Below are 14,590 nucleotides of genomic sequence, written 5' to 3' on the forward strand. Positions count from 1 at the left end.
CTATTTGGAATGCACTGATGAGCACAAAGCATGATGCTTTTGTGATACCATATTGGTAAATATAAATTTAGGTAATGATTATATATACGTTCATATATGTTATAAGTGTGTGTGTGTGGTTATAAGAATGTAATACTGAATATGGACATACAATATACCCATCTTATATTAATAAAAATACATAAATCACTATATTATGTAGATTATATACGTGATATATTGCATATAGGACATATAACATATAAAATAGTATGAAAAAACCTATAATATGTTTTTGTCCTACAGAATCATGTATTATTATGTATAAAATATCACATATTTTATATTATGCATTATGTATTATATGTATTGTATTTTCTATCCTGTGTGTTATTTATTATTATAACATAAATTATTACACTGTATGTGTTTTTCTATGCTTATGAAAAAAATATACTTTATAAGGCTAGAGGACAATATATGATGCTAAGAATTACTGACTAACATATTTAGAACTGCCTGAGAAGTTTTAGCCAGCGCTTTTCGCTACCTGAACCTCAAATTAAAGCTAATGGGAGGCATTGCAGAGGTCTTAAAGGGCTTTATGTGACTGAAGGCTGCTACCCTTTACAGGATGATTAAGTCTCATTTCTTGCACTTTCAAACAGAGGAATTAGTCTGAAATACCTGAAGCTTTGTTTGCTTATCACTTATTTTTTTGGGAGTATCTCACTCAGTGTTATTTCAAAGAGCAGTTAAGTAGCAGTGGAAGCAGATATACAAGAGCATCAGGATTGAATATGGAGGAGTACCCCAAACTGCTCTGCACTGAAAGCTCTTTGCACTTTATATTTGTAGTACTTAAATGTAAACTGCTGTAACTAACACATAAAAACTGTAAAAGGCTATAAATTGATGAAGGCTATAGGTGGGCAATAGGAAGCTGAGTACAAAATGCTTTTTTTCAAAACATTTCCTTGTTTTTTCCATTGTGGCTGCAATAGTACTACATCAGAGGTCACTAGGAAGACCTTAGACTTCTAACTGCCCATCTTTCTGTGGCTTCCTCTCACTGATGTCCAAAAGTCACATGGAGAGAGACACTATTTGCCTGAGACCCATCTGACACTGAAGGATTTATTCCTGTCTTACAGAGTCTGCCGTCCAGAAAGATGCTGGATGGGACAGCCTCCCTACTTGCCCAACACATGAGGATACAAGTCCTCTCGAGCCATTCTTTGAAAATGCACTTAAGCTTTTAAATCTTTACTGCTGTGCTGGGCTGGAAGAGGCCTTGGTTTTGGTCTGCAATCTACATGCGTTTGGGTTCATTAGTAAAAGGGGAATTACCTTATCACTGTTGTTTGGAAGTGTATTAAACATTTGATGAGCTTAAAATAAATGCAAAAAAATTGCATATTATTAAAACAGAAAGAGTTAGACCTGGTTACAAATATTTGGAGGAACAGTTACAGAAGTAAAACATGCAACCAAACACAAAATACACCAAGGAAATTGAGTTAAGGTACATAATAGCCTCTATGTGCCGTTACAGCACGGCATAGATTTTATGCTGTATCAATCAACCATATTCAGTGGCTTGGATGCTTTAGAGAATATAAAGTAGTGCTAGATGCTCGTGTTTAGGTTATGGTGTCCTATTCTATGTGTTGTGAAACCTGTATTCTATTTAGGTCTGGATTTGTCATCAAATACTTCAGGAGAATGGAGGTCCTTGCTCCACAAGGTTCCATTTCTCCCAGGGCAAGATTACTGTTTTATTTGTTTACTCGTACATGTAGTTAGGGCTTTTATGATTTTGGTGAAGCTTTAAAGCTGAGGAACTCTCTTATTTCTCTACACAGTCAAGAACCTCTTAGTGTTCTCACATAGTTTTTAGGTGTCCTCTGAAAAAAAATAACAATGACAACAATGTCACTGTGAGGACAGATTTTGTCTCTACATCTTTTCTTCTGGATTTTGCTTCTGGTAAAAATAAAAATTAAAAAAAAAAGTAAATGGTTATTGTGGAGTGGGCAACAGCAATCAGAATTGAGAATTACATTAATGGAATATCCATTCTGTGTATAAAGCAAATATGAACATAAACACATATAAGCATTTTTTATATATGTGGTGCCCCTATCAAGGAAATCTGTATGTGTAGTACTTCTTTCATAAGTTTTTTCATAGGTACAGTGCATACATATGTTGAAGGATGCTCAGCAGTTTTCTGTGCAGAAGATACACTGTATCTTGTATACACTGACAGATTGTACATGACATGGCTTTAAATGAGAAATGTGTTTGACCACATTATAATATTATTTGAGACTGCCACTTTCTGTTGGCATGGCTCTGTGAATTCTGTGACTTTAGATAGTATATGGAAAAGTGGCAGGTACTTTTATAAAGCTAGATCTTGTAATTTCTAAGTCATCAACAAACTCGCTCACCACAGACTGACAGTGTGACAGTGGACCTCTGAAGCTGGGCTGTCTGATCCACTTTGCAACATGAAGTATTAGAGTGGCTAGGCTTCTAATCATCGGAGAATAATGGTTTAGAGGCTATGACACCACCAGTGAGACAGAAAGAGTTGTGGGGGCAACACAATTTAGCCAATAAAATTGTCTTTCTTGTCCAAACAGGTATAATTATCTGTCAGTGCTAATTATCATGCTGGGATGCAGATTCATGGAATCCTATAATGCAGCTTTTGTCACCTACAGCTTTGTCTTGTTCAGATTTTATGTAAATCCTCACCTCCATGCACAGAGGGATGCTGTCAGGTTGTGGTTTTAGTTTTGTAAGAGGACATGCATTTACCAGGGATAAGGTCACTAATAAATTTTTCTAAATTCTTTGTTTACTCCCAGTTAAAACACTCCTGGTCTAGGACTTAAATATATTCCTGTGATGTTTGGAGCTTGTTGTAGTATTGTGCCACTGTAGAAAAAGAGCCTTGTGTCACCCTCATGGAGATAACCCAGGAGTGACATCAACCCTTCGGTTTTATTTGTCCTTGATGACAGAAAAAGATAAAAAAATAACCATTATTTGTGAGATATAATTGGGTTTCAAAGATGCCTTCATTTATAACATCTGAGGCTGCTGCATCATGGAAAAAGATCCATATTCTGATAGACTTCTTTTTATGTCTTCATTGTCCTTTTAAATCATATTATGGTTGTAGCACAGCAATGCTCAAGCTCACTACTTCTTCATCAGCAAGACAGTATGGAATCATTTCCTAATGTACTAAGTTCCTTCTCTTACAAGTAATAGCCCTGAAAGTGACCGATACAGATTATCTAGGGCAAGTATGAGACTGTACGAGGTGTGAGACTCCTGATTGTCTTGGGTTCTTGCTCTGATCTGTTCTGCTCTTGTCAGCTTTGTTGGTCACTGTTGTGGTGAGGAGACAAGCTTCAGACTGTGCACAGATCATGAACACTGATCTCTTTATGTTCAAGCAAGGAGAGGTTGTAACACCATAGGGAAACTCATAAAAAATAAAAATACAGTGCCACTCAGCAGACCAGAGGCAGAGCAAGACCAGAACCTCACTGTTCAGGCACATTGATACTGAGTTTATCTCTACAAACTGATAATCACTGTCCATTGTTTGGACACCTACATGTACTTCATTTAAAATATTTAATCAGACGTGTCCTTAGTAGTTGCCTTAAAACCTTTAGGTATATTCTATTTCTGCCAAGCAAGGACATACCATAAGATGGTAAGAGAAATTTCCGTGGACTCCTGTAGTCTTGGAATTCTTCTGTGTAGTAATTGTCACAAATACATAACTAATTTATTTCATTACATTTCAAACAGTTTGAGAAAGAAAACAAGAATGTGCCCTTTGGCACAGGAGACAAGGGGTTCTTAATTTTGCTTGTCCCAAAGACCTAGTACCTACCCACAATCTTCTTTTCTTCAAGAAACAGCTGATGCTGTCTAAATGTTGTTTAATAAAGAAAATTTCCCATAAGCATCTGAAGGATTTGACACAGTATAGAACAAGACCTCAGAGTGACTGCCATACCACCAACATAAAGCTGAGCCATTTTGAGGTTTGGGGTAACTGTTTTATTTATGGTAGTTTCTGATTCATGTGAGTAACTTGTTTGACTAGACCCCCAAAGGAGTAATTAACTATTTAAAAATCAAACAATGAAGGATAATTTGCCAAAGTAACATTCAGGAATGAGAAACTTTTGGATTCTGTCTTCTTAGGTCATGACAGCTGAAGTTTGCCATTATGAGCTTTCTTCCTGTTAAAATACCTAATTAGAGACTTCTAGAAATTTAAATATCATCTGAATTCAAAAACCATAAAAAGCACAGTTATTTTATCTACCATTTAATTTTACAAAACCAGAAAAGGGGATCTTTACTGTATATCCTGAGACCACAGATTTTTTCCTGTTTGTCAATTACAATGGGAATTGCCTAACAAGCACCTATTTTAGAAGAAAGCAATGTTTGTGGGATGATATATTCTGGTTTGCATTTCCTATTCATTTGCTCAAACCTCTTTATTATAGAATTGTAGACTAATTTAGGCAGGAAGGGACCTCTGCAAGTCCTTAATCATCCTCAGCTGTTCAAAGCAAGCCTAACTTCAGCTAGACGAAGTCACACAGAGCCATATCCAGCTGAGGTCTGTCCTAGTCTCCAGGACAGAGATTTTACTACCCTCTGCTCTAATGGTAAATATTTTTCCCTTGCATTTAATTGGAATTTCTCTTGTAGCAACCTGTGTTCATTGCCTTTTGTTTCACTGTGCACCCCAGAGAGGCATCTAGATCTAACTTCCCTAAGACTGCTTGAAGTACTAGACAATTCTGATTCAAAATCTTCCAAGACTTCTCTTCTCCTGGCTAACCCACCACAGCTGCCTCACAGGTATAGGTTTCATGCCCTTCACCACCTTAGTGACCCTCAACTGGGATCTCACCAGTTTGTTGATATCATCACTCTTGTTACAGAGAGGGGGCAAAATTGGGCACTATATTCTGGATATTGGGCCCTATTCCAGCCCTCACGAGGGCTAAGAGGAGGGGACCTGCAGAGTATCCAACCTTGGAGCTTTACAAGCTCGGACTGGGTAAGGCCCTGAAAAGCCTTGATTGACCTCAGGGCCAGCATCCTGATCTCATATTTAACTATCTCATAAGCCTATAAGTAAGGATGTCCCTTGCCATGCTGACTGCACTTAGAATCGCAACCTGAGTGCAACACAGTAGGCAATCAGCCTTGGCCACCTCAAGGGCATATACCTAACTCATGCCTCTCTGGTATTAGGGAGCTAAGAAAACAAGAGGTATAATATACCCCTGTCTTGCTTGGGGTGCTTTTGCTATGTTTGCGTAGAGATAGAGACACACTTAAACCCACAAACAGACATCAGGTTAGCTAAGGATTGAAAACATAAAAACTACTAGGCAGTGCAGGTTAAATATGACATATGCAACAACAAGGTTATTTATTTCTCATTAAAGAAGCAATTTCAATTTTATTTTTCTGTCAACATCTATTAAACTGAAGACTATTCCACAGTCTATGAGTGGCAGTTTATTTGTCTCTAACAACACTGCTGTCACTCCCCTTCACCTTTTTTCTTCCTAAATGAAAAACAAATCACAAACTTTTGGCAAGTTTCTGACCTTTATGTGACCCTATATTTACTTGCCAAACACATGTTAAGGCAGAGCGAAATTGCTTTTATTTCTATATAGGACTACACGCTCTTTGGCAAAGTACTTTGTTCAGAAATAATACCTGGTCCATTTTTCATTTTTGTAAAAAGAACAAAGAATCCTTTCATTTTCCAGAAATGAAAACTGAACCAGGAATTATTTATAACATCTGCCAAAAACTCTGGCCAGGTGAGCACCTCTAGCAGCTTTGGAGCAATGATGATGTTCACTGTATTTTCTCAAATCCTCTGTATACACATGTAGTAATCTCTAAATATGTTGATGACTTTTCTCATATCAATGATAAAGGGCAGGAGAACAACATGGAGCAATTAATAACGTTACGGAGTCATGCACTATTACAAGGTGACTAAAGGATTCAATGAGTGATTAAGCATCTGAATGGTTGATTTTACTTGGGTTCTAATAAAAAAGCAATATTGATTAATGAACCTATTAATTTTTTTGTTAAAATGTAAGTTGAAAGAAGAAAGCTGTTTTCTGTCTGTCATCATATTGTCCCTGTGAAACCAATAAAAAAAATTAAGTTAAAACCCAAACACATTCCCTTGCTCTAGCATTTGAAGGATTCCTGCTTTTATGGTAGCACCTAGAAAAGTGTGAGATGTCCCCAAAACTGAAAGATTGTCATAGAAACAGCCCTGAAATCTACAGAAGAGATGAAGACTGAGATATCTCCTATTTGACTTTCTGGAAGACGCTGAAGCAATAATATTAAATTCAATACTCTGCTTCAACACACTCAGTTTTCTTACTACTCTTTGTTTACAGAACCACAACGATCCTGAAAAGAGCTGTCATTTCTATCATATCCCTTTATGAGTTTATTAAATATCTTTTCAATTAACTCACTCCCCCACAATAAAGGACTCCATTCCAGTGCACAATGTGAAATAACTTTCAGCCTAGAGGTGGCACTAGGAACCAGAGAATACCTTCAAGTAGATGACAAGTATCTGACCTCTAGACACTTAGGACATGATTTCTTCTTAGGGTGAGAGTAGATTTTCACTGGAACTCTCAGAGAAAAAGCAGAGATATCAAATAATTTTTCCACAGCCCTCTTCTACTCTATCACTTTGACCAATGCAAATAATAAATATGCAATTCATTTGTTTCTGTTGCATAACACAAATAATCAGGACAACTATTAGCTTCAGTCTTATGAAATGCTTACTCTGATTACTGCAATATATCTGACAGAACTATGACACTGTCAGAACTAACACTTCTTGCCTTCTGGGCAAGAGAAAAGGGCAATAGCTTTTTAAATCACAAATGTTTTATTAACACATTATAGAATAGTTATTTTGTCCTGCTAGTACATGGGCAAAATACAAGTTAGAGAGAAAAACTTGGCAACAGAAGTAATGTAGGAAAAGCAGTTTGTGTCATTTTCAGAACAATGTTCGGCTGGTGAAGATTTTTGTATTCGTCAAACCCAGTGTTGCTGCTTTTTACAAATATGAGACTTGGTCTTTCCTATCCAAGGCTCAACTCTGAACCCATTAGGGAGCTTAACAAAACTCCTCTTACCTTTAGTGGTGCCTACCTTTGAAGACACTTGGGTCTGATGAAGTATAACAACAGTAGTATGTAAATACAGAGAACTGGGGCAGGTAAATAGGAAGAGAAGAGATGAAAAGGGTGCTTTTAAACATGAAATACAAGTGCTTCTGCAGGAGGAGCAAACCATAACACATCAGGACTTTCTTTTTTATTTTAACTCTGCAGTCTAGGCTTTTCATTCCTCCCCCAGCACAACAGTAACCTTCATCCATTGTTCAGAGGTAGATGCACCTCTTTCAGGTTTCAGTTCTTGAGAAAGAGGCAGGATAAGACATTTAACAACTCCTTATTTAGTTTTTCTGACCAAACACAAAACTAAGAGCCTCATGGTATCCACAAATTTCTGGAGACTGCAAATACTGAGCAGAGGGGCAGGATTTCTTAGAAACAGAGTTAGTTAGAGGAGCTGACAAACAAAAAAAAAAAAGTACACCAAAAAGGTCAAATGAAAACTTATGAAGTGAATAGGTTTTGTGATATGAAATGAAATTATTATAGTGAAATGAAAGATTATACTGGTTTTTATTAAAGAACAAATACTACTGTTTACAGTAGCAGCAGAATAGGGTTTGCTTCTCTGTTATTTACACACCATGGAACAGTTAGTATATCTGTAGTATCATGTCAATCTGGCTTCATACACAGGCTTAGATCCCTCATCACCCCACTGGCTACATACGTTCTCTCTCAAGTCTGGCACAAGCATGATCACTCTTTGGGACGGGAAACATCAGCAACAGGAGAGAAACACAACATCGTGACTAAGAAAGCACCACCAGCTCACATCTCTCTGGTACAGAGATTTGAGTCCCACCTAGAACAGGCCTTGCTCACTAAAGGTTGCACAGTTAGAGCCAAGGGGTCTCCAGAGAAATCTGGCTGGAAGAACCCTGCCTCTGCTTGTCAGACCTTTTCCATGATGACCACTCGATGTCTTCTGGACCTTCTTCAAATTGTTTCTGCCCAGCCCCTGATTGGAGACTTCAGTTCCTACACATCTTCTCTGTCTTGCTGTTTCCTCTTACTCATGTCACAAAGTACATTTCAGGTGTTACCATCAGACTGTCACTCTACTGGCACAGCTGGGAGGGTCACAGTGATACCCCGTGTGGTTACTCCTTTTCAGCTGGGGAAGGGGGGCAGAAGCAGAGAACAGCATCTCCTTCTCTCAAGATCAGAGGGCTAATGGGTTTGTCTTCACATCTTTTTGCAAGGTAGGTGAACAGGGAGATATGTTAGAAAATATATTAGAACTATTTTTAAATGGTTTCTATTTCTTGAATATTGGGGAAGAATTTTGTTCATTGTTGGATATTTACACCTGTCCTCCAAAACCTTGACAAGATATTTACATTTTCATTACTACTTCTTTGTCTGGAAGTTAATAATGGCTTTTGGCATCTGTTCTTTTCTCCTGTTTATATACTAAAGTAAATAATTGCATAATTAATATGCTTCCTTGGTAAGTAACTTAGTTTTGTCACCCTTTTAAGTCCAACAGTGCTCCTTAGGCTACTTTCTTCCCTTAATGGTTTTGAATCCATTCCTGTTATGGAAGAAAGGTCATGTACATCCTTCTTTCCATCCCTATTTTGCTTTTCTTTTTTTTTTTGCTTTCCCCCCTCTGCTTTGTTTTACAGTATCAACTTTGCTCTGTAATTCTTTTGGGTTTCATCCGTATTTGAATAATTTTTGCATGAATCATAATGAGCTCAGCTGAATACTACAGAATGTAAGAATGTAAGATTCCTCCAGTAAGTAAGGTATGCTACAGTTCCATAGTTTTAAAATAGCATGACGGAATAACAAAAATATTGGTTATCAAGAGCCTATATAAAAGTTATACTACAGAAAAATTGCATAGGCCTTTTCAAATTTCAAGAAAATTCTTCAATACCTGAATGATTCAGAACAAGTTAAGCCTCAGTTTTTCTGACGATCAAGGTCCATGGATGCATATTCTGTGAATTAGTTTAACAGTATATTTAAAGGAATACCATTCTTCCCGCTGTAACTGCACCATTTTTCGAGAAGATAAGTAATGATTTATGCTTCTTTGTAAGGAAAAGTAGTCATTTTTACACTCATATTCTTAGATCTCTTATTGTAAACTTTTCCATCCCAGAACCGATGGAAGATGTATTTCCTTGTATTTGAAACTGGGAGGGAATATACAGCTCTAAGCTTGCATTTTTAAGATGTTTCATATTAAAAAAAGATGTTTGCTCTCAGAAAATAATCATCTTTGATCAAATTCAAATTGATAATGTAGGTACAAAGTCACAATATAATTAAGTAATTCTGGAACGTAACTCAGAATCTTTGTGGCCACCAGCTTCTGTCTTTTTTCTTTGTTCTGGTTTGGCAAGATAATTTCTTCCATGATGCCTACTAATGGCCTGAGCTTATTTCATCCGCGATGGAGAAGATTGATGAATTGCTCCTTGTTTATTTCAGTGAAAGTCTAACTTCCAGCTACTCCTCTACTTTCACTCCACAATGTCTTGTATTTGCTTTCCACCTCAGCTGCACACCATGATTCTCATTCTCCAATATGCTCATCCTTTACCCTTAACAAATGTTTGCGCAAGTCCTTCCATGCTTCATGACATCTGAAATTTGGTAGCAGTCCTTAACAGGAGTGGAAGATTTCCTATAGTAGGTCCTGTCTTCAGACTTCATCAACCTGAAGCCTTTCAAATAAATGCAGAAAATGCTCTCAGTGTGTCAAACACAAAGAAAATTAATAACCTAGAGGAGGCTTTCTAACCTCCTTCACACTGCATGGAGTAGTGACAGTCAAGAAGTAGTCTATTAAGTGAAAACAGATCTTGAATATAGAATAAACGCATTGCTGATAACGGCTCAAACCTTTTAAAACAATCTCAATTACTGCAGAACAGCAGATAAACAGTTTGACCCTTTACACCATGTTAGTTTATGGTTCTCATATTTGAAAGCTCTAGTATTTCCTAACACTCGCCCGAGAGTAACTATGTTAAGCATCACCACAGCAACAAGTCAAATGTGAAAGACAGCAGGTGAAATTGGGTTCAGATGTATATAGAATCATAGAATCATAGAATTTGTTTTGATTTGGGTGGGACCTTAGAGATCATGTAGTTCCAACCCTCCTGCCATGGGCAGAGACACCTCCCAATAGATCAGCTGCCCAAGGCCCCATCCAACCTGACCTTGAACACCTCCAGGGAGGGGGCATCCACAGATTCCCCGGGCAACTTCTTCCAGTGCCTCACCACTCTCATCATGAAGAAATTCCTTCTTATATCTAGTCTAAATCTGCGCCTCTCCAGTTTACAGCCATTCCTCCTAGTCCTATTACTACAAGCCTTTGTAAACAGTCCCTCCCTAGCTTTCTTGTAGCCCCTTCAGGTACTGGAAGGTCAATATAAGATCTAAATAACCCCAACTCTCTTATCCTGTCCTCATAGCAGAAATGCTCCTGCCCTCTGATCATCCTTGTAGACCTCCTCTGGACCCATTCCAACAGCTCCATAGCCTTCTTATGTCAAGGATTCCAGAAATAGACACAATACTCCAGATGAGGTCTCACAAGAAATAGATGGGCATAATCACCTCCCTTGACCTGCTGGCCATGTTTCTTTTGATGCAGCCCAGGATACTGTTGGTCTTCTGGGATGCAAGAGCATGTTGCCACCTCATGTCAAGCTTCTCATCAATCAGCACCTCCAAATCCTTCTCTGCAGGGCAGCTCTCAATCACATCATACCCGTAGGACCATGCACTTGGCCTTGTTGAAACTCATGAGCTTCACACAGACCCACTTCTCCAGCTTGTCTACATCCATCTGGATGACATCCTGTCCTTCCAGTGTGGACATTTAGTGAAACAATGAACTATTTGTAACAAGGAAATCCAAGGGAGTCATCAAAAGAGTATAAGAATTCTTGAGGGGTCAATTTGAATGCAAAAAAATCAATGAAATTTCACTGAGCAATCTCTGTTAAAATAAGGGAGAAAGTGGGTATCATCATCATAGATTATATAATCTAAAATATCTACCTGAATTTTAAAATCTAGTGGAAGATTACAATGGCTGGATTTCACCCTTTCTGAAAGGAGGCAGAAACATTCTTCTTACCCTTGCTGGTACCTTTAGTAGCCTCTGGAGCAGTTAGAGGTTAAAAGAGTACACAAAAGCAACTTTGTAGAGTGGATCTGTCCTGAGTATACACTAGACCAAATAGGGAAGATACTACAGATACAAGCAAGCAGATATTAGAGTTTTAAACATAAAGAGAAACCTGCTAGACCATATACAGAGAAAAACCTATAGGCATAAGGATCACTTGCAATACAGTGTTGGAAAATAAATCCAATTGAACAAGAACATCAGCAGCATGAAGTGAGGCAATGAATCTGACAAATGTCCAGTATAGGTGCGTATGCTCTTCCAGCTGGGGAGGTAGGGACATTTCAGGTTATGGTACCAGCTGAAAAACACAGAGATTCAGCCTCTATGGATTAGAGCATTAAGTAGAGGAATGTATCTGTGCCTCACATAAGGATATACTGACCTTTTTCTTTGTCTTATTGTCACTGGCAAAAAAGCCCTGGAACAACACAGCCAGCTGGTGCTGCCTTCCTCGTCACAGCTCCCAGCACTGGGAGGAAGAAGGGTTCAGGGAACAGTGAATGCTGTTAATAAGAGGCTGTAATTCAGACTTCCCCTTTAAAGATGGGGCTTAGAGAACTGCAGAAATTCTGGGAATCTTCTATACCACTCTCAGTGTTATCACCATTGAAAATACACCTTAGGGTGCTTTTTTTTTGAGTACTTGTACTAATGAAGCCTATCTTTCAGAGAACAGTTGTTCAGTGGTTTTTGAAAGTCAGGTCCTTTGATATACATCAAAATAAGTACTACCACTATTTTGAGGCGTTTAAAGCAAAAAGTCACTTCTGAAAACTGTTTTTAAGTCTTTGTATCTACATACATGCAATCAGTAGCCTTAGACATTGGCCATAAAAATTATTATAAAAGCCTAAAGCACTTTTAAAATTCTGACTATCAGTGACTGGAAAGTTTATAACCTCTCTTGAACCTTGTTGGTCAAAACACAATGAAATACTGCCCTGGTGGACAGCTGACATTTTCAGATGTGGATCTTGAGTTCCCCAGCATCCTCAATACCTAAAAAGAGGAAAACTTGCTGCAAATCCTTAGAAAAATTTCCTTTAGTCCCTTTATATTTGATAACATTAGTAAATGCTGTTGGATTTTCTTCACCTTCTTTGAGGTAGAGGCATCAGCTTAGAGCTTTACCATGGGCTCTTTGTCTGTAGACTGACTTGGAATAGAAAGTTGCCTCTATTAATTTATGCCCTACATCACTCAGTATGTTTGCTGAATTCAAGTGACAGTACTAACAAATTAATAGGAAAAAAAGGGGATAATAGTATTACTATGCTATGACAAAAGATGAAGAAATGGGCTCAGGCATAGAAGCATGTTGCATTTTAAAAACTGGGAATGGGGAGGGAAGAAGATTACAAAGGAATATACTGAAGCAGGTTGAACAGTTCAATATTTTGTAGTCATGTGTGTTGACACAGTTCTTTTTTGTCACTAGAGAGTAAATAACAACCATGCAGGCTCTGAGGAAAATACTGCTGTAAGTAATTACTATTTCCTAGAAAAGGATTGAGTCCAACACCCCTGGAGCAGTTCCATGACCAATAACTAAAATAACAGTAACAGCAGGGCATGGTAAAATCCAATTGTTTACTCAATTCCATTCTGCTTTGTTCTGCTATGAGCCCTGCTTTAACAACAGCTTCCTGTAATGAAACACAAGAGACCTACATAAACTCATATTTAAGTCCTGTGAAGGAGTTAAGAGTGCTCACTTCAGCTTAGCAGAGGAGTGTCATTCTCTCGCTCATCTTTATCTCACTGGATTAACAGATGTAATATTCCCAAATAGTAGACATGCAACATGCTCATGTAATTAAAGCAATGCTATAAAGATGGCTGGAAAGTTTAGTAACTAAGCAATGTTATATAAATTATGTATTCCATTAGTGTCCTTTGTTAAACAGGAACTGTCATGCATTTATTGAATAAGAAGAGAAAATTTCAGGTGCGAGGCAGTACTTTTTTAGAAGTGACAGAATGGAACTGCAAGGACATAAAATCACTGTGATTTGTTTCTCTGAGATGCTAGCATAATCAAGGGACTAATATTCCCTGAAATTAGGTGAAGTATAGATAGATATCCATGAAGTTGCAGAGAGACAATTGTGTTGTTCACAGAGCTGAGATTTTGGAGAGTGGGTGTTTGGGCAAGTCACTACTACATGGCCAGAAGGTGCTTAGAAAAAGAGTATGTAGATTAGAGTTTAAAGGGGTGTCCTGAAGGAATTACATGTGGCTGTGTGCTCTACAGACCCTGGGATAGGAAGGTCGTTATCCACAACAAATCTTATTTTTCAAGTGGCTAAGTTTTTTTAGTCAGTCATTGCCATTGCCCTTCAAGGGATGATAACAGTGAAGCTTGAGTGATGATTTTACATATTTCCTCCTCTCTTTGCCACCAAACCTTTTGAAGTGCTGATGGGTGGGGTGATTGCAGCTTGGAATATGTCATTTTAGTCACAAAAGCTGCATGCTTCTGTTCATCTTGAACAGTTTTTTTGAGTGGAGTTAGGAAATTTATCAGGCTTCTAAAAGGCAGTAAAGGCCAAAATGCTGTAGCCGGTTAAGAAGTTTGTAGACCTAAATGCCAGCAAGAGATTGCAGTAAAATAAGGTGAAAAATTTACAGGAACTCTGGAAAAATAAAAATATTTCAGGAAATATTGGTAAAATATAGGAAAGAGACTTATTCATGCTAACCTGTCACCAAATACGGTAAGCAAATACCTCAAGGATATAAAGATGTAAAGGAATACAGTCAGATACTATCCTTTTTCCCACACTAAACAACTCCAATTCCTTCAGTCTCTTCTCATATGACTTGTGTTCTGAATCCTTCACCAGCTTCATTGACCAACTCTGGACACATTCCAGTACCTCAATGTTTTTCTTGCAGTGAGGGGCCCAAAACAGGCTGCGATATTCTAGATGTGGCCTCTCCAGTGCTGAGTACAGGGGCAGAATCACTTCCTTGCTCCTGCTGGCCATGAGGTTTCAGATACAGGCCATGATGGCATTGTCCTTCTTGGTCATTTGGGCACTCTGCTGGCTCATATTCGTCCAACTGTCGACCATCATCCCTAGGACATTCTCTGCCAGGCAGCTTTCCAGCCCCTCTTCCCCAGTCCTGTAAT

The sequence above is a fragment of the Phaenicophaeus curvirostris genome, chromosome 3 (genome assembly GCF_032191515.1).
Source record: "Phaenicophaeus curvirostris isolate KB17595 chromosome 3, BPBGC_Pcur_1.0, whole genome shotgun sequence".
NCBI classification, from domain to species: Eukaryota; Metazoa; Chordata; class Aves; order Cuculiformes; family Cuculidae; genus Phaenicophaeus; species Phaenicophaeus curvirostris.